Genomic DNA, 21,222 nt, shown 5'->3' with positions numbered 1-21,222 from the left:
CCAGTCTAAATTTAGTACATTTCCATCATCCCCAGAATAAACTTTTTCCAGGGACTCTATTCCCACTCCCAACCCAAGGTAACCACGAATCTGCTTCCTGTCACTATAGAATTGCTTATCTTGCATGTTTTATATAAATTAAATCATATAAAATACAGTCTCTTGAGTCTGGCTTCTTTCCTTAGCACAATGTTTTTGAGGTTCATCAATCTTGTATCATATATTCCATGTTCAACATCCATGTTGTATCACTTCTTTTTTGTTCTCAAGGCAGAGTAGAAAATTGGGCTGATTTCCATATCATTCTGAATGAGATTCCATATTATCATTAGTTTTATTTGCTTATTTTTATCACAAATAATCCCTAGAATTCTTACAGGTTGGATTATGGAGAGGAAAATTGTAGGTGCATTAGTTGGACAACTTAATAAATTAAAGTTATGTTTATACTTCATTCCAGGTCTCAATGCTCTAATATTCCACCTATTAACTAGCAAAAAATCCGGTTAAGACCTACAAGTATTACTGAAAAAAAATGAAAGTAATCTAAATGGAAAGATACTTCATGCTCATGAATTAGAAGACCAATACTGTAAAGAGGATTTATAAACAAAAACTGAATTATAGATTCAATGCAATCTTGATTTGTTTCTCAAATTGGAATGTCAGTTTTAAGGAAGAAAGTACTTTGTTTTTATTTACATAAAAGTGGAACGCCTACTGGATGTGATATTTCCCGCTGCAAGCAATATACGTCTATAGAATCTACCAACTACTCCCACGGCATTCAGTGGAACAGGAAATATGGAAATCTGGGAGAAACTTTTGGGAACATTCCTAATTGTACTAAGAAAAGATAGCAGAGACTAGATGAATGCATGATGTTTGGTGGAATAGGAAGAGGAGGAAGCAAAATGAGGTTGAAGTAGATCCTGGCAATTGACAAAGACATGCCAAGGACCTTATTTCAGATGAATGGTTCTTGAAATTCTACCTATCTCTGAAGGGGGAAAATTGTAGGTTAGTATGGTTTACCTGATTTTGAGTAAATCTGGAGTCCTATTGGTTAGTCTTCTCAAAGAAGGGAAACTAAACCCAAAAAGAACAAAGAAAAAAATACCCCTTTTCCACTACATATAGAATGGAATCTTGGATAATGTCCCTGTTTGACCTGGTTCTTCTTTAATCTGGTGGTGGTGGTGGTGTGTGTGTACTTTCATCTTTCAGATGTTCTAAGATATAACAGAGAGAGCCATTAGTTACTTGGGGCAATTACTGTAACGCATAAGTTCATATCTTAATGGTGACTTCTTGTCATTTGGGACTGTTTGAATGGAATATCAAAGGAAGAGAATCTCAAAGACGTCTAAATTTAGTAAAGAAATCTCTTCTTCCTAGTGGTTTTGCTTTGTATTTTTTTTTTTTTGAGCACCATAGATATAATAGATAGCATTAAGAAATTCGGTCCTGATACTGTATTTTGCGAAAAGCAGTGACTTTCTTTTCAGGTTTTGTTTGATACTAACAACTGATGTCTTAACCAAGAAACAAGACCATATTGATCTTACCTCTTGCAATATAAAATTGCACTCCCACTTGGACTCTTGCTGTTTCATTCATAGTGCAATTTTCATGAGTTATTTTTTTCTTTTCTTCATGTGTAGCATGCACCTTACATTCTCTATTAGAATTTTAGGTCAACTTTTATAATTCCCAAAAATTAATTGTGGAAAAGTTTTGCTTTGTAAATGCATACATATAGAGAACTAGCACACCTTAGTCTATTAAACACCCCCACAGATTTGATTTGCATTTAATAAGCTAATAACAAACAGGAATGTGTCCTAATGGACAGGTTATTTATTAACTTTTACCACCATCATTATGACATAACTTGCTTAGGCACAGGGCAAACATGTTTTTAAGTTAATAAAAATCATAAATGGACTAAAAGAATGGAAGTCACATTTAAAATATTGAAACTAAAATTAGATAACCATTCTTGGCTATTTGAACTGTTGGTGATATTTTAAGGCTGTAAAATAAAACAGGAATCTGTGGTCATGTTGCTAAATTCTCTTTCTTTTGGAAAATTTCAGCAATATACTTGTTTATGGAAGACTATAAAACTGAAAGTGTTTAGGATTTCTCTTCTTTTAGTGACTGTAATACTGTGTTTTGCTTGATGAATCTGTAAACTGAAAATTATAGCTTCATTCCAGAGAGTGAGAAGAATTATTCCAACAGATGGCATGAAAACACCATTCTAAACTGTATGATCACTGATTGTAAATTGCATCTGTAAAACAATCCTTTTAAACAGAGTGATGCATTTTATCATACAGATTATAGTTCTATGCTTTTTTGTTTTTCAATGTGTGTTAACATTTTCTACTCCAATATAATATTTATTGCTTGCATAATTATCAGATTAAACAACAGAAAAACAATAACAAAAAAGTGGAGATATTTCAGTGGAATTATTCATAACATATTATCCAGTACCTCATGGAAATATAATTTCATCAGCAAAAACTTATGATATAGAACTACAGGCTGCTGAATAAATGCACACATCTGGCTTCTTTATATGTTTATGGACTGAATGCTGACTGGAATGCTATGGTATGATAATTCTATTTAAATTTCCACATATGATCATATGTTTCCCTGTCCTTAAACATGCTATGGTTTGAAGTAACATTTACCCTTCTCCGAAATTTATAATTTTAATTCCCTGCAGAGTGGATTGCAGCTCTATTTACAATAGCCAGGAGATGGAAGCAACCTAAGTGTCGATCATCGGATGAATGGATAAAGAAGATGTGGCGCATATATACAATGGAATATTACTCAGCCATAAAAAGAAATGAAATTGAGTTATTTGTAGTGAGGTGGATGGACCTAGAGTCTGTCATACAGAGTGAAGTAAATCAGAAAGAGAAAGACAAATACTATACGCTAACATATATATATGGAATCTAAGAAAAAAATGTCATGAAGAACCTAGGGGTAAGACGGGAATAAAGACACAGGCCTACTAGGGAATGGACTTGAGGATATGCGGAGGGAGAAGGGTAAGCTGTGACAAAGTGAGAGAGTGGCATGGACATATATACACTACCAAACGTAAGATAGCTAGTGGGAAGCAGCTGCATAGCACAGGGAGATCAGCTAGGTGGTTTGTGACCACCTAGAGGGGTGGGATGGGGAGGGTGGGAGGGAGGGAGACGCAAGAGGGAAGAGATATGGGAACATATGTATATGTATAACTGATTCACTTTGTTATAAAGCAGAAACTAACACATCATTGTAAAGCAATTATACTCCAATAAAGATGTTAAAAAAAATGCATAAGAGCTGGGAAGACATATAGAATGTCAATGTATCTAGCCATAATAATATAATTATAATTATTTTGTAGTGGAGAGGTTATTGTATTCATCAGGATATATACCATGAAGACTATTGAATATGGATTTAAAAAGGCAATTTGCTGAGGTGTGTATGTAGATACTGGTGTCATGTCAGAGAGGAGGCTCTTTGTACTTGTCACCATATGAACAAATTCTTTCCAAGGAAGAAGATTTTAATTAACTGCCAAGTTTGTAGTTGTTGTTTGTTGTGTTTTGCTCTGCCTTTTAAAATGAGAAATTGAAATATGAGATCAGAACTTTTTAATAGAATGATTTTTACACCCCAGTAACTAACTTTCTCTATATTTACCTCAGTGTAGTAACTCATGTTTCCTCTAAATAAATATGGAGTATTTACAATGTTGAATTGAGGACAGCCAAAATAATAATTTGCCTGCCTGGAATATCTTCACATCTTTGCTTAGCAATAAATCTGAGTCATTTTTAAGATCTCCACATAATTTTTTCCTCTCCTAAGTATTGCCTTCTCATACAGGCTTACTCCACCTCCCCTCCATTTTTCCACTTGAACTACCCCCACCCCACAAAGGGTTAGATGCACTTCCTCCTGAACACGATGCACCCATGCATATCTCTGTAACTGTATCATAATGACCTTATTGTCTACCTGATTCTTTGTGGACTTTTTGAGGGAAGGGATTACATATAAATTTTTATATTTCAGTGAGTTAGTATTCTTCCTAGTAATTATTTGGTAATCAGTAAATGATTATAAATAAATCATCAAATGAGTGAATAACTGTATAAGGTTTTCTCTGAAAAATTAAGTGAATTAAATGCAAAACCTAATTCGGAGTACAGCTCTGTACAAACAAAATCTTTGATTTTAATTATTTTTACCACATGATAACACTTTTGTTTTTGAGCTCCAGTTTGAGCCAATCCTGAACTTAAAATTGTCCTGAATTTTAAGGGACAAAAGTGCTAACAGAGTGATTATATGTCTAAATGACAGCTATCTGGCATATCAATTCACCTAATCCATTTTCTTCATAACATATTTGCTTAAACTACATTTTACATTTGATTACACATAGCAGAATGATTTCTTATGCTTTTTTTCCTTATTTGTGTGAACCAAAGAGTTGAAATCTGAAGGTAAAGTGACCTCCTAAATCTTTCTCAGTCCACATTTGGATTCAGACACCCATACGGACTTAGTGTTTCCCAGGTAGTGGAAAATAGGCATTTGCCTTGTATGGGATGGTGAGCTGAGGACAGCGAGGCTGCCCTCTAGCTAAGAAGAGCGCAGCCCTGATCATTGACCTTGTGGTTGTGTTGGGCTGATCATGTGGGCAGTGAAGTTGTCATTTTACAATCTTAATTTTACTAAATTCTCTGCTGGAATGGTTGGCTCTTTTTTTGTTTGTTTGTTTGATTATGAGTCTTTAATAGAACGAGGTCACACTTGGATGTGGATAAATATTGAAAGGGTTTGTGTCCACATTGGAGCAAAGCAGCAGAGATGGCTCCATTTCTGATTTCATCTTAGTTTATACAGAATGATAATAAAGGTATTAACATCAATGACTATAATAGCCATCATTAAAACTAATACCTATTGGGTGCATGTTTTGTGCCAGGCAACACTGTGAGTTGCTTAGCTGAATTAACTAATATAGTTTATAAAAATTGCCCTCAATAGTAGATGCTCTCATGGACCCTGATCGAAAGATAGAAGTATATTTCTGATTAAATACAACAAACAGTAAATTCCTGGTTCTGTACTCTTTGGGCAAAGTAAGTTATTCTCTTCCAACTTCCCTCCACCACTGCAATCCACCTCTACCCCCTGAGTCAATGTATAGAAACCTAAGGACATACTTCCATTTTCATACCAAGGCCACCATTTTAATTTTCCCATAAACATGCTAAGTAATTTACTTTTATTGTTATTTAACACAAAAAATATTTTTCTCACACAATATGAAGTGAAAATTTAAAAAATGATAAACTGATAGACACTGCTAAGTTACTCCACTTAAAACAGATTTAAAACTCAAGAAACTTAAGGGAAATTTTCTAAGGACATATGGAATTCTGTATTTGTATTTTTGTTTCCTTTTTCTAAAGGAGTTCATCCAACACTGTACAAGTTTCAGCACGCTCAAAGTTAGATTTGTTCCTTAGTATTCTAGAAACATTTACATTAAGAATTGGATTTGAGGCAAGTGTTAACCATCAAAGGGACTTAAAATTTTATTTAAAATATGACACTCAGATTCCAAAAAAATACTCATGTTTCTGCCTAAAATGCTCATGCAGTGATTGTCTGCTCATTGAAATTTTTCCTGAGGAAATTGTTATAAGGCATTTTAGAAAAAAGTGTTAGAACATATCCCAAATAAAAAATATTACGTATTATAGTTGGGGAAAATGAAGATAAAGATATGTGCTAATCTAATAGGAAGTTATACCCTAGTTAATACAGGCTGTAATAAGACTGTGTTTATATCCTCTGAAGTGTAACCTATATCATTTTGCTTCTGAAGTTATTGCATTTTATGTATGTGTGTGTATTCATATATATATATATATGTATATATATATATAATAGGTATGTGTGTTTGCATACGTAGTGTGTGAATATGTGTGTGTATATGTATTATATATATGTATATATATATTTGTTGTTATTTTTAACCTGAGCAAACTTGTTGCCTATGTCATCTCATTTCATAGAGTTATTTTAGAGAGATTGACTTATTAAAATCTAACCTCTTTAATTTACCCAGACTAAGTAAATCTTGTTGCAATAGAATAACATTAAGTGAATAACATGCCATTACCTAACTTCCTCTCTATGAACTTGGGTACAGTGAACCCTAACTTGTTATAACATTCGTATTGGACCTGTGGACTTTCAGAAATAAGTCTCCTGCTACCATGAGTATGGTAATCTTCTTAAGATTCTTTTAGGCAAAAATTTATTGCCTGGGTCATATAATTCCTTGAAACATCGTACTTAGAAACATCATACTTATTTTGTTCAAAATATAACAAACTATGTAACATTTGGTTATCATTATGTACAGTCTAACCTATGTATTTTTTAAAGGTGAAATAGAAGTATGTAATAATTTTTAACAACTATATGCTAATTTTTATCTGATTGTTTTCGTTTGAACAAAATTATTTTGTATATTCACACACACCTCATTTTTTTTTTTGGAGTGCAGACAGCCAATGTTTTTAATTGTAGACTAGAGACCAAGTTTTCCTTAAAAGTCTTTTGCAAACAACATATAAATTTCCATCAGCCCATTTTATTTTATTTTATTTTATTTTTTTTGCGGTATGCGGGCCTCTCACTGCTGTGGCCTCTCCCGTTGTGGAGCACAGGCCCCGGATACGCAGGCTCAGCGGCCCCGGCCCACGGGCCCAGCCGCCCCGCGGCACGAACCCGTGTGCCCTGCATCGGCAGGCGGACTCCCAATCACTGCGCCACCAGGGAAGCCCCCATCAGCCCATTTTAATTTGAGCCTTTAAAAGTCTTTCATAAGGTTGAGAAAATGACCTTTTTGTTTAAATTCTATTCTCCACTGAATTTTTCATGCTAAATGATTGAAGGCTTATTGTTCAAGGGGAAAAAATAACAATAATCTTACAAAGTCGTAGTATAGTAATAGTTCTGAAAATCTGTTTCAAATTATAGATTTTTCAAAAATGTATTTTTATGACTCTGCAGTAGTGCCACATTAAATAGATTAATCATTAAGAATATATGTGGTCTTTCTATGACCCTCAAGCAATACAATTTTATTTTAAAAGATTATTGAAAAAGGAATTGCGTGATTCTAATTACTACCTCTAACTGGGGTAGTAGGGAATCATTCTTATACTGATTTTCAGCTCCATCTCTTATTCCCTGATTATTATTTTATTTCAGGTAAAATATCCTAGAAGAATGATCTTTATCTCTGTATAAGGGGCAATATACCTCAGTGGAAATGAACTTTAAATGTTTTATGAAATGAAAGACAATTGATATGTCTATCTAGTGGATAACCTATGCTTTCAAGGTAAGCATCAGGGACATGGCTTGATGAAGGTAAAGAAGTCTCATTCATGGTAAAAACCACATTCAGTATCATGTAACTGTTTAGACTGCTGTATCCTCTGAAGTTAAAAGAAACTAGTTCCTTGATGAGTTTACTGCAACACATACTTAAAGCAAAAACTGTGACTACTCTTAGACATTATATTTTAAATATTGTATTTCACTTCAGTAGTTATGTTAAGATTAATTTTATTATTTTTCTTGCATGCACATATTTTTAATTTGGACTATTTCTTGGATGGCTAAGTTTACACAGATATTACTTATGCAAAAATAATATAAAGGTCTGTATTTGAAGTTTATTTACTTATATTGAATTTGAATCATCTCAGGGTTACAAGGGCAAAGGGGCTGGGGAGCATCTTGGTGCAGTGAGCTAGGACCAGGATTCACTAGTCCTGTGTATCCTCTACCTAAGAGAGCATGTCCCTAGAGCATCCTTGTATTCCCAGTTACAGTAGGGAACATGTCTTCTTCTTCCTTATTTTATCTTCAAGTTTTTATGTTATGCTTAGCATATAATTATAGTCCATAATATTTTGGGAATGATGAAAGTGTGTAAAGGAGGTAAAGTATTTCAAAAAGTACAAACGTATGGGGAGAATTTTATGCAGTTCTATTCAAATAAATATTCTGTAAGTCGTATGGCTCCATAACAGTGCTAGCTATTAATAGTTCCATTTTTATAAACTTTTATTGTTGCCTGATGATATTGAGTAGACATATGCTCTATATCCATGGCTTTCAGTTCCACACATTTTTTGTTTCCATGCCCTGAGATGAGTTACAAATATCTTTAAATTAACCCTACAGTAAAGATTTTTAATAAAAACAGAACTCAAAAGTCAATGGAACAATGCAAAAAAATATATATGAATAAGGATAAGGATCTGGAGAGGGTGAATCATGATAAAAATAAGTACACATTTAATTGTTTCTTTGATGAAGTTGTTTAGGTAGAAATTTGTGATTTTCAGTTTATAGAGCTAATAATAGTAAATGAGTTCTCAAATCTACCATAGTGAATAAAAATGTTAATATTGCTTCTTCTCTCACTGCCAAAGGTTCTGGTTTTGGTTTACAACACACCTTAAGTGGATTTTATTTTAATTTGACATTAGCTGACATTAAAGGTGCTCGATGGGGGCTTCCCTGGTGGTGCAGTGGTTGAGAATCTGCCTGCTAATGCAGGGGACACGGGTTCGAGCCCTGGTCTGGGAGGATCTCACATGCCGCGGAGCAACTAGGCCCGTGAGCCACAACTGATGAGCCTGCGCATCTGGAGCCTGTGCTCCGCAACAAGAGAGGCCGTGATAGTGAGAGGCCCGCGCACCGCGATGAAGAGTGGCCCCCGCTTGCCACAACTAGAGAAAGCCCTCACACAGAAACGAAGACCCAACACAGCAAAACTAAATTAATTAATTAATAAACTCCTACCCCCAACATCTTCTTAAAAAAAAAAATTTTAAAAAGGTGCTAGATATTACCTAATGCACTGGAGCTATATTATAATTAGACTCTTTTAGGATTGAAATTTGTAATCTGTTTAAATCTATTGGTAAATATAGTACCATAAAATCTTCCAATCTTCAGTATATTTCTTTTTTATTAATGCTAATTGAATCTCTCATTTGGAATTTTGTCAAAATCAGAGAAATGACTTTGGATGTTGGAAGAAGAGGCTGGGACATGGGAGATTTCTTCTTATGGGGGATATGAGATACAGGATGTCTTTTAGCTACTTCTGAACTTAACATTTATTTTAGCACTTTTCCTTCATCTATTAAATGATTTATTTTTTATAATACATAATAGGTGGCATAGACAAAAATTGAGGGCTTCAACTTTATGGAGAGGGTTTTACACCATTAATTGTTTTTAATACTTACCACAGTATAAATTAATTATCCTTGGAATCAGAGTTGAGAGAAAACCTAATTAGATAACTTTTTATATGCTTATCAAAAGACTTAAAATTTCTCTCTTTATTTAGAAGAAATAAATAGGGGGCTTCCCTGGTGGCACAGTGGTTGAGAGTCCGCCTGCCGATGCAGGGGACGCGGGTTCGTTCCCCGGTCCAGGAAGATCCCACATGGCGCGGAGCGGCTGGGCCCGTGAGCCATGGCCGCTGAGCTTGCGCGTCCGGAGCCTGTGCTCCGCAGCGGGAGAGGCCACAGCAGTGAGAGGCCCGCATACCGCAAAATAAATAAATAAATAAATAAAAGAAATAAAGAGGATAATAAATATATGTTTTAATCATGACACAAATTTAAACTATATTCCAGACTGCCATGAATTCATGGGGAATCAAGTGTGATTAATACATCATTTGACCAAAAACAAATCAGAGCTAAGGGAAAGCAGCTCAGTTAACTACACACTCTAAAATTTGTCTTGTGTGTAAAGATTCTGATTAAACCCAGAACATCCACGACCTACTCTCTGAAAGTAATAAAAGACCAATATCTGACAAATTTTCTACTATTTCAATAATTTTTCTCTGTAAAATCTCGTAGGTGGCATTTCCTCCTCTTACTCTCTTGTCAACCTTTTTCAGATTCCTTCAAGCTTGATTATTTAATTCCAGATATTTATCACCATAATTACATTATGACATGAAATATACAACTTTGAAATTTAGGGTAGATTTCCATTCATTAGTTTACTAAGAAGTGCTATCTGATGATATTTATTATATTCCATAAATCACAAGCTATGTCTGTTATTCCGTTTATTTTAAAAAACATAAACCAATTTTTATGATAAACATGTAAATTATTGTATTTAACTCTCATCGTTTGTTATTAGTAATGTGAAAATATTTTCGACTACTGTAAAGGGGATGAAAGTATATAGGAATATTACTAGTTTTAGTAATATTCAAAAAGCAATTGTTAGCTCTGTCTTTTTTTTGTTATTGCTATTTTTTGTGTCTCTTATTTCTGGGCTAGGACATTAAAAAATTTAACAGTATGGTACAATGCATTTTTAATTTTGTTTTCTGAATTAAATAAGTATTCATCTTTATATCACTGTGTTTTTTGTTTCAGGTAGAAACACTGTTCTTTGGAGTAAGGATCTATAAAGATAGCCTGTTTAATAATATTTTTATTAAGAATTGGTTTCAATTAGATCAAATTATTTTTGGAATATATTAAAGTGTATAGTATCATTCTTATTTAACTTACTGATATGTTTATTTTTAGTAGGACTTGTCTGTTTTATATCAGCTTGGCTGATAACAGGTAACTATAACTTTGTAATAGTTCATGGAATTCTGCTTGTCATAATTGTATTCAGATTTGCATGTTTAATTCAGCAGTGATTTTGTCAGTCCTCTTGTTTGTCATATTTTGATAACAGTGTTGGCTAGTTTTGTTGAAAATATTTTGAATTTCTTATCTTTGTTTCACAATAGCTTTATAATAAGTCTTACCTAATACTTTCAAATTTCTACTGAGGTATCAGTAATTTTCTAATTCTCTATCTTGATTTAGAAGTAACTGATAGTCTTTTACTATTATTTCTTTCATGCATAGCTCAAATTTAAAAAAATCATCCTCTCAATAGTAAAGAACACAGTTGGGTTTAAAATAGAAGAATTTGGATTTTACCTAGGCTAAAAAGCATTGACTTTGTTCAGTAATTTTATGGCTCTCTGACATTCTATGGTTCAGGAGGATTCCCATGGGGATTTTCTATCCTTCTGCCCCATTTTGCACATTCAGTATGTGCTCTCAAATTTACAAGGTGGGTAGAGGTGCTTCCTTGACATATACTTCACTCCTGTTCTGAATTTTGCAGTTAACCTTGGGAGGTATTTTATTTTATGTTTAAATACAGTTTTATATATGCAGATAATTTTAGATAAATCTGGAATATTTTATTATGTCTCTTCTTAGGCTAATATTATTATATGCTTATTTCTTTTTGTGTCCTGACATACTTCATGGTATTTTAAGAAAGAAATTGTAAAGAGGGTATACATGAATTCTTGTATGCATAATGACATATTTATAAGATCTCCCAAGCTTTTCTCAAACTGTCCTATGGTTTCTCACTTATTCATTTGTATTAAAACCTTTTCTCATAGTTCGATAATACCCTTATTATTTCTCAGTATAGCAGCCTGTTATTAACACATCTATCTGTGTCAGTCTACTCACTTTGCCTCATCCCTGCTGTCTCCTTATGTAGACAGGCTGACAGTCATACATGGTTGTGATAGAGAATAGCTGTAAACTTTTGATGGACAAAATCAGTCTGGTTCATATTTAGAGTTTCAGAAACAATGTGTCATGCCCATAATATAGATACACAATAAATCCTAAGATGCTAAATTTAAATGCTAAATTTAATATTTTCTTCTGCAATTTTATTAAATGTTTTGAGACCAAGGGACCTCTAGTTAGCAGACATTATTTGCTCTGGAATTACACAAGGGACAGGTTTATGTCAGAAATTAAAGGAGAAAAAAATTAAATTTATTAGCTTTGAATCAACCATTTTTAAAATGCTACTTGAGTCAAAGTTAAATAAGTTTTAAATTTATATTTTATTAATTCATACTCAAGTTTTTCCTCATGTCTGGTATATTTTTTCCTCAATTGATTAAATCTCTTCTACATTCACAGGAAGAAGTAAACACCAATTAATTCATAAAGGCTGCATGTGTTATTATACTTTATACTATTTCATAGCCAATATAAATTCAAAATGGAGTACAGTAAACATTTAAAAATTATAATATATATGACCAACACTGTCATGACAATTTTATTATTTATACAAGTGAATTAATTAGAAGACTATGTTTATAACAAAAGAACTCAGCTACAGTGTATCACCCTGAAGATATTAATATTTACAAAAGAGGAAAATAATTTATGTTGGCAAGGCATCTCAATGTTTATTTTTATTTTCAAAATATATTTAATTCTACATTCAGTAAAAAGGTTTTTTTATTTTATTTTATAATTTGTTTAGTGGCTATTGTTTAACAGAAAAAGATTTACTGTATTGAGTAGAGAGAGAGATATTCACCTAAGGTGATTCAAGAAAATTTTCTTACATTTAATAATCATCATCTTTTTCTCTTAAAGGGAAATCAGAAATGCTACATGAAATTCTCAAATATTATCTGCTTTTATATTTTTAGTTAAGCCATGAAAACAGGAAATCAAACTGTTTAAACAGATTTTGTACTTTCTCCGTCTTTTCCAATATGATCCAATCGACTCTTTTCTCTTTGCTGCCATTGCAATTCTGTTTTCAGCGGCTCTGATGGGGAATATCATACTGATTCTTCTCATCCGATTGGACACCAGACTCCACACTCCAACATACTTTCTACTCAGTCATCACTCTTTCATTGACATCATGTACATCTCCACCACTGTGCCCAAGATGGCAATTAACTTTCTGTCTAATAGTAAGACCATTACTTTTTTAGGCTGTGAGATTCAAGCATTTGCGTTCTTGGCCCTTGGTGGAACTTAAGCCCTTCTTCTTGGTTTCATGTCTTATGATCGCTATGTAGTCATCTGTCATCCATTATGTTACCCTGTACTCATGAGCAAGAATATCTGTTGGCTCATGGTCACGTGTGCATGGACCAGTTGTTCCATCAACTCTTGAATGCATACAGTGTATGCATTTCAACCTCTCCTCTGTAGCTCTCAACTCATTAATCATTCTTCTGTGAAGTTCCATCCATGTTGCCATTGGTGTCTCAGGACACTTCCCAGTATGAATATATAATAGTCCTCAGTGGCCTTATTATTCTGTTGTTATCCATGTTGCCATTGGTGTGTCAGAACACTTCCCAGTATGAATATACAATAGTCCTGAGTGGACTTATTATTCTGTTGTTACCTTTCATGGCCATTGTAGCTTCCTATGCCTGTGTGCTTACTGTGGTATTCCACATGAGTTCAGGAAATGGACAGAAAAAAGCTTTCTCTACTTGTTCCTGTCACCTAATTGTGACAAGCTCATTCTATGTGACCTCTCTCTCCACCTATACAAGGCCACCCTCCTTGCAGTCCCCTGAAGAGGATAAGATAGTAGCAGTGTTTTACACCATTGTTACACCTCTTCTGAACCCATTTATCTACAGCTTGAGGAATAAATGAGTTATGGGGGCCTTGAAGAGACTATTGGGAACATATATATTTGTACAGAAAATGTGACTGTAGGACCTCCCTTTTGGCTGAGACCGAACAACATAAAAAGCTATGCCTAGAATACTGTTTTGGAATATGCATACTCTAAGAATACTGCCTAGACAAATGTAAAGTCTATGAAAAGTTTATTAAATAAATAAAGTGATAAAAATCTTGATTCTTTCCTGATATCAGAAGTACCTCACACATTGTTATTGGAATTAGATGAATTTTCAGTATAGAAGCTAAAGACACAGTGTGATTTTCCAAATTGTTTAACTACTAAAGCAGTAGAATTCAACTCTGTTACCCCACAGTTTTCATATTATAAATATTTTAATTGCCCTTTTAGAACCTGAAATCCAATGCATGGGAAATATTATTTATCCAAACACATAAAATTAAGAGAATCTATAAGTGATCAAATGGAGCAAAGTACATAATCCACTCATTCAACAAATGTATAATGTTTTAATTACATGTGTGACACTAGTAATAATGAAGTAATCAAAGATAAAAATGACAGATGTCTCTGATCTCATAATGTTTCTATTCCAGTTTGGGGAGATATTCAATATATAACAAATTTTGCAGTGTATCAAAAAGTAATAATGAAAAAGTGATAATGAAAAAATAAAGCAAGAAATTTTAATGGGAAATTTGCAATATTATTTAAAATTGTCCACCAAAGGTACACTAAGAAGGTGATATTTGGTCAAAGACTGAAAGAGGATTATGAAGTAAGTCAAATGAATAGCTGGTGATGTGTTTTCTGGTAGAGGAAGAAGCAAATGAGAATGTCACATGTAGAGAAAATGCTTGGCAAATTCAAAGAAGATCAAAATGTAAGTAAGTTGATGGGTTGTAGGAAATGAGTAGATATAGTGAAAACAGATTATAAAGTAGACTAATATAAAAAATTTGTGTTTAATTTAAGATGATCCAGAATCATTATTGGGTTTTGCAAAGAGGATTGAAATGGGCTGTGAAGCCATTGCAGCAGTCTCCTTGTGATAAAATATATTGGACCAAAATGGTAATTGAGGAGGAGCAAGAAGTAGCCAGATTCCATATTTGAGGTTTTTTGGCAGATCTGATGTGAAATGTGATGAAATTTTAAAAGCTCAGAATTAGGCTAAGATCATGAACTGAACAAATGGAACAAGTCATTTAATTGTGCACATAATTTCCACTCTGGCAGTAGCTCCTCCATAACAGCTCCATCATGTCACATAGCTATTATTTCATTTTTGAGATGAGAAATTTTATGATCTACTCTCTTAGCAACTTTCAATACATAATACAACACTATTAACTAAAATCAACATTATGCACATTAGATTGAAAACTTACTCCTATTCCAACTGGAGGTTTGTTCTCTTTGAACAACATCTCCCCATTTAACTCAAACCCCAGTTCATGATACCCACCATTCTAACCTCTGTTTCTACAATTATAGCTTTTTCAGATACCACATATAAGTAATATCATATAGTATTTGCTTTTCGCTGTCTGACTTTTTTTCACTTGAGGGCATAATGCCCTCAAGCTCCATCCATATTGTTCCTATTGGCAGGATTTTCTTTTTATTTATGACTGGAAATATTTCATTGTGTATTTATGTACCACAGTTTCTTATCCATTCATTCATTGACAAACACTTAGGTTGTTTCCATATATTGGCTTTTGTGAATAATGATGCAATAAATGTTGGAGTGCAGATATCTCATCAGTATTCTTTTTTCATTTCTTTTGGATTATTCCCAAAAGTAAGATTGCTACATCATACAGAAGTCCTATTTTTAATTTCTTGAAAAAAGTCCATACTGTTTTTCATAGTGGTTGTACCAACTTATACTCCCAATGACAGCACACAAGTGTTTCTTTTTAGCCACATCCTCAACACTTGTTACATATTGTTTTCTTGATTATAGTCATTCTATCATGAGTGAGGTATTATGCCATTTTGGTTTTGATTTGTACTACCCTGAAAATAATAATGTTGAGCATTAATTTTATGTACTTGGTGACCTTCACATATATTCTCTGGAAAAATCTATTCTGGCCTTTTGCCCACATTTAATTGAAATTTTTATTTTTTTGCTATTGAGTTGTATGAGTTTTTTAATATATTTTAACTCCTTAAATATATGGATATATGGTTTGAAGATATTTTTTTTTCCCATTCTGGAGGTTATATATAACTTCATTGATCCTTTATTTTGCTATTCAGAAACATTTTAGTTGGAGCATTTCCTGCAAGGCAAGTCTAGTGATGATGAACTAACTCCATTAGCTTTTCTTCACCTGGGAAAGTCTATTTCTCCTATATATCTGAATGATAACTTTGCTGTATAAAGTATTCTTGGTTAGAAATTTTAATCATTTAACACTTTGAATGTGTCATTTCACTCTCTCCAGGCCGGTAGAGTCTCTGCTGAGAAATTCGCTGATTGACTAATGGGGTTCCATCGTGGGTTACTTTTTTCCCCCACCTTCCTTTAAGATTCTTTTTATATCATTGATTTTTGAGAGTTTAGTTATAATGGTACACAGACACTTTCAGTAACATGGCAATGAGCAAAACAAAGAACATGTCCAGGTCCATATATGTGGAATGTGGAAGTCATTTCTTCCATTAAGATAAGAAGAATGCAGTGAATATTTGTAAAGCCATATTCTTTCACTCACAGACCCCAACTATCCATCCACAAGAAATTGTCTGGGAAAACCAGTGCTCACAGAAGATAATTTTTACACTTATCATGGTAGATAAATCAATATGGATCTTGGAAAAGGAAGACTATTCTAGAGGAAAATTCCAGGAGCGATAATTACAAAATGAGAAAACTATTCAACAAGAAAAAAATTGGCTTTATTTATGAATGTTCTTCAACCAAAATATAGGGTGCATTCAAATGAGTGAGATTTGGGAATGTCTATGGAACAATTCTTGTGTTGTTCCTAATCTTGCTTTCCACATGGGCGTGTATATTGCTGTTCTCAGGATCCTGATTCATCAACTATGTTAGGTATTTCAATGACTTGCATTTTATGAGTCATAAGATAAGTGAAGGAACCTTCTGCATACCTGCTCATCATCCATGACTAAATGAGACTTTTGGTTGTCTCTGGAGGAAAGTGTTGAGAATATTTTCTTTGAGTGAATTAGGTGACCAAACATTTGGTAATCAAAAAAAGTTAACTCCTTAATTAGTGATTTTAGTTCACAATCTCTTTTCTACTTATCTCCTTTGCAAAGTTATTCTCATTTGTAAATATTTTCTCTCTCAAAAAAAGCACAATTTTATAATTGACAAGAATTATGATTGAGCAAGATGAGAGAATAAGAGTTTCCTCTGTTTGCATTTCCCACAGCAACAAGAACGTGGCAGCCATCCAAGAACAAAAATGGCTTTTGAGGAGTTTCGTAAGCCCAGTAGGAAACTGTGAAACTCCAGCGGAGCCCAAGATCAAGAAAGACGTCTTTGAGAGGGCATGCCTGACCCACTTGTCAAGGTCTTTGACAGTGGTCCTCATTATGGACTCAGAAAAAACCCCAATCCCCTGTGGATTCACCTACAGCCCTGTTAACCTTGGTCCTGTCACCAGCACTCTCCACAAAGAGATCTCGGAAAAGCCACACATCCATTGCCAATGAAGCAGGCCTGCAGAGCCCTGTCCTCACTGTGGACACTGAAGCAGCCCTGTGACTTAGTTCCTGCCCTACTCTATTGTGGTAGAGAGCCAGTCTCACCTCTTGAAAAACTGCACAGTTTCCCAAGAGGAACCCTTCCAGGGACTTGGTGGGAGCCACACCTACCCACAAACCTTGTAACAGACCTGCTTTCTGTAGGCTTATCTGTGTACCATGAGGATAATCCTTGTACCAGTGACAGCCCTACTGACCAAGGACCTGAGGGAGTCCCATTCATCCACAGACCTCAGAAGATCCACACTTGCCTCAGACCTTGGTAATTGGCCTGACCAAAACAGTATTAAAAATAACTAGAGATAAATAAAGTCCATAATGTATAGACAATATAAGAAGATGTAAAGTGTAGCATAAATAAAACACACGTGGGGAGTAAAACTGTTGAATTTTTGTCTGCTACTGAAGTTCAAGTTATATTAGATTGAAATAGGCTGTTATGACTATAAGATGCTTTATATAAGCCTCATGGTAACCACAAAGCAAAATCTTATAGTAGATATACAAAAGATGAAGAGAAAGGAATCAAAGCATACCAGTACAAAAAATAAACATATTACAAAAGGAAGACAGTAAAGAAAAAGAAAGGAATGTAAGAACAACAAAACAGTTAGAAAACGATGACCATGGGCTTCCCTGGTGGCACAGTGGTTGAGAGTCTGCCTGCCGATGCAGGGGACACGGGTTCGTGCCCCGGTCTGGGAAGATCCCACATGCCGCAGAGCGGCTGGGCCCGTGAGCCATGGCCACTGAGCCTGCGCGTCCGGAGCCTGTGCTCCGCAACGGGAGAGGCCACAACAGTGAGAGGCCCACATACCGCAAACAAAAAACAAAAAACAATGACCATGATGGCAATAGTTTTCCCTTGCTTATCAATAATCACTTTAACTCTAAACACATTAAATTTTAGAATCAAAACACATAGAGTTTCTGAGTGGCAAAAAACTAAGACTCAACCAAATGCTGCATACAAGAGACACACTTTAACTTTAAGATCATATTTAAGCTAAAAGTGAATGGTTGGAAAAAGATATTCTATGCAAGTATTAACCAAAATAGAGCAGTATTGGCTATACATATAGCAGACCAAATAGTCTTTAAGACAAAATCTGTCACAATGGACAAATAAAGTCATTATATAATGAAAAGATAGCCAATTCATCAAGATATAAACCAATAGTAAATATGTGTGTATTCAACATTAGAACACTAATGTTCTAATGTTGAACAAATATTAAGAGAATTGAAGGGAGAAATATACACAGTACAGTAACAGTCAAGGACTGCAGTACCCACTTGCAACAATAAACAATAGATAGATCATAAACACAGACTGAGGAAATGACTGACTTAAACTGATCTTTAGACCAACGAACCTAACAGACGTGTACTGACATACAACAGCAACTAAACACAAATCATTCTTCTGAAGTTCTCATGAAGCATTCTCCAGGATAGCTCTTATATATGGTCACAAAATAAGTATGAACCAATTTAAGAAAATTGAAATCATATCAAATATCTATTTTAATTACAATGGTAGGAAATAGAATGAATATTAATGAGAAATTTGAAAATTTTACAAATATGTGGAAAATTAAAATTGCACTCTTGAAAAACCAGTGGGTCTAGGAAGAAGAAAACAAGTGGGAAATCAAAGTCTCTCGAGACAAATAAAAATATATTAAAAAAAAACACATATTGGACACAGCAAAAGCAGTTCTAAGGGGAATGTTTATAGTGATGAACACTGATGTTAAGAAAAGAAAGAAATTAAACACCCTTTGTTTGCATTTTAATGACATAGGAAAAGAAGAACAAACTAACCTCAACATTACCAGAAATAAATATTTTTTAAAAGAATCACAACAAAAATAAATAAAATAGAGATTAGGGAACACAATAGAAAGAAACTTTAGCTAGACAACCATAAAAAAGGAAGGAATCAAATAAATAATATTATTAATGGAAAAAATGATATTACTCTGATTGTACAGAAATATTAAGGATCATAAGAAAATACTGTGAACAATTATTTGAAAGCAGATTGGATAACCCAGAAAAGAATATCCTGAACAGGATAAATTCCTAGGAACATGCAATCTTCCAAGACTGAAATCATGAAGAAATAGAAAATCTGAATAGATCAATAACAAGTAAGGATATTGAAGTAATAATCAAAATAATCTCAACAAATAAAAGCCAAGGACTAGATGTCTTCATGGGTGAATTCTACTAAACATTTAAATAAGAATTAAAGCCAAACTTTCTCAAATTCTTCCAAAAAATAGCAGATTTGGTAAGAACACTACAAGAAAAGATAATTGCAAAATATCCAGATTTTATATTTCTGTCTTTTCCAATTGGGACAAATAAACACTTGCCATTTTGTTGTCATTGAAAACTTCTTTTCAGTGACTCTGAAGGGGAAATATCATAGTGATACTTCCCATCCAGTTGTATCAATACATCTGACTGCACAGTCCAATGTACTTTCTACTCAGCTCTCTTTCATTGACATGATGTACTTCTCCACCACCATGCCCAAGATGGCAATTAATTTTCTGTCCAATAGTAAGACCATTACTTTTTTAGGTTGTAAGATTCAAACATTTTTGTTCTTGACACTTGGTGGAACTGAAGCCCTTCTTCTTGGTTTCATGTCTTATGATCGCTATGTAGCCATCTGTCATCCTTTACGTTACCCTTTACTCATGAGCAAGATGATCTGTTGGTTCATGGTCACATGTGCATGGACCAGTTGTTCTGTCAACTCTTTAATACATATGCTGTTTGCATTTCAACTTCCCTTCTGTAGCTCTTGACTCATTAATGTCTTTTTCTGTGAAGTTCCATCCCTGGTGCTTGCTATTGGTGTCTCAGGATACTTCCCAGTATGAATATACAGTTCTCCTGAGTGGCCTTATTATACTATTGTTACCTTTCATGGCCATTCTAGCTTCCTATGCCTGTGTACTTACTGTGGTATTCCAGATGAGTTCAGGAAAAGGACAGAAAAAAGCTATCTCCACTTGTTCTTCTCACCTGATTGTGGCAGGCTTATAAAAGGACGAGGGAGCAGCAGAGTTTTACATCATTATCACACCTTTTTTTGAATGCATTTATTTATACCCTGAGGAATAAAGGAGTTATTGGGGTCATGAAGAGATTGTTGGAGGCATGCATATTTATACAGGAACTGTGACTTTAGGAACCCCTTACTGATTGAGATTAAGCACAATTAAAACCTGTCCTTAGGATACTGTTTTAGAATATATAAAAGCTAAGCAATATAAATAAAATAAAAATTGATAAATGTCTTGATTTTGGGGGGTTTCAGAATTTACTTAAACATTGTTATTGGAACTAGATGGATTTACAATCTGGAATCTGGAAAAAGAGTGTTGTTAACCTTGTTTGTCTTCTGAAGCAATAGATTCCACCCCTGTCAATTCAATCTTCACATCTCACAACACATTCTGTAATGTCCTCCTTATCACCTGAAATGCAACACACAGGAAATCCAATCTATCCAACCACATAACATTAAGATAACCTTTGTAACATTGAGGTAAACTGCAGTATAGAGCAAAATACATAATTCATTCATTTGTGCATTTACTCAACAACTGATTTATTGCTTTACTCTGTGTGGCACTAATATAGGCACTGGGGATAGGGGAGAAAATAAAGAACTGACAGAAATCTCTGATCTCATGAAGGTCCCCAGAGTGGGGACACATCAAATTAATAAAATAAGAGAGAAAAATTGAGAAAATATACAAAAAACCCTAATAATTGTAATGAAAAGGGCTGGAAATTGGGATAGGAAAAGACTGACAGTTTTAT

At 34.1% G+C, this 21,222-nt stretch overlaps 2 pseudogenes; both read left to right on the top strand.

Annotated features, from left to right (window-relative positions):
* Positions 1-12,662: 12,662 nt before the first annotated feature.
* Positions 12,663-13,688, top strand: LOC101317062 (olfactory receptor 2AK2-like; annotated as a pseudogene).
* Positions 13,689-16,986: 3,298 nt separating this feature from the next.
* LOC101328067 (olfactory receptor 2AK2-like) lies at positions 16,987-20,578 on the top strand (annotated as a pseudogene).
* Positions 20,579-21,222: the final 644 nt, after the last annotated feature.

The sequence above is a fragment of the Tursiops truncatus genome, chromosome 3 (assembly GCF_011762595.2).
Source record: "Tursiops truncatus isolate mTurTru1 chromosome 3, mTurTru1.mat.Y, whole genome shotgun sequence".
Lineage (NCBI taxonomy): Eukaryota > Metazoa > Chordata > Mammalia > Artiodactyla > Delphinidae > Tursiops > Tursiops truncatus.
The sequence above is the reverse complement of the archived record's forward strand: the minus strand, read 5'-3'. Positions and strand labels throughout refer to the sequence as shown.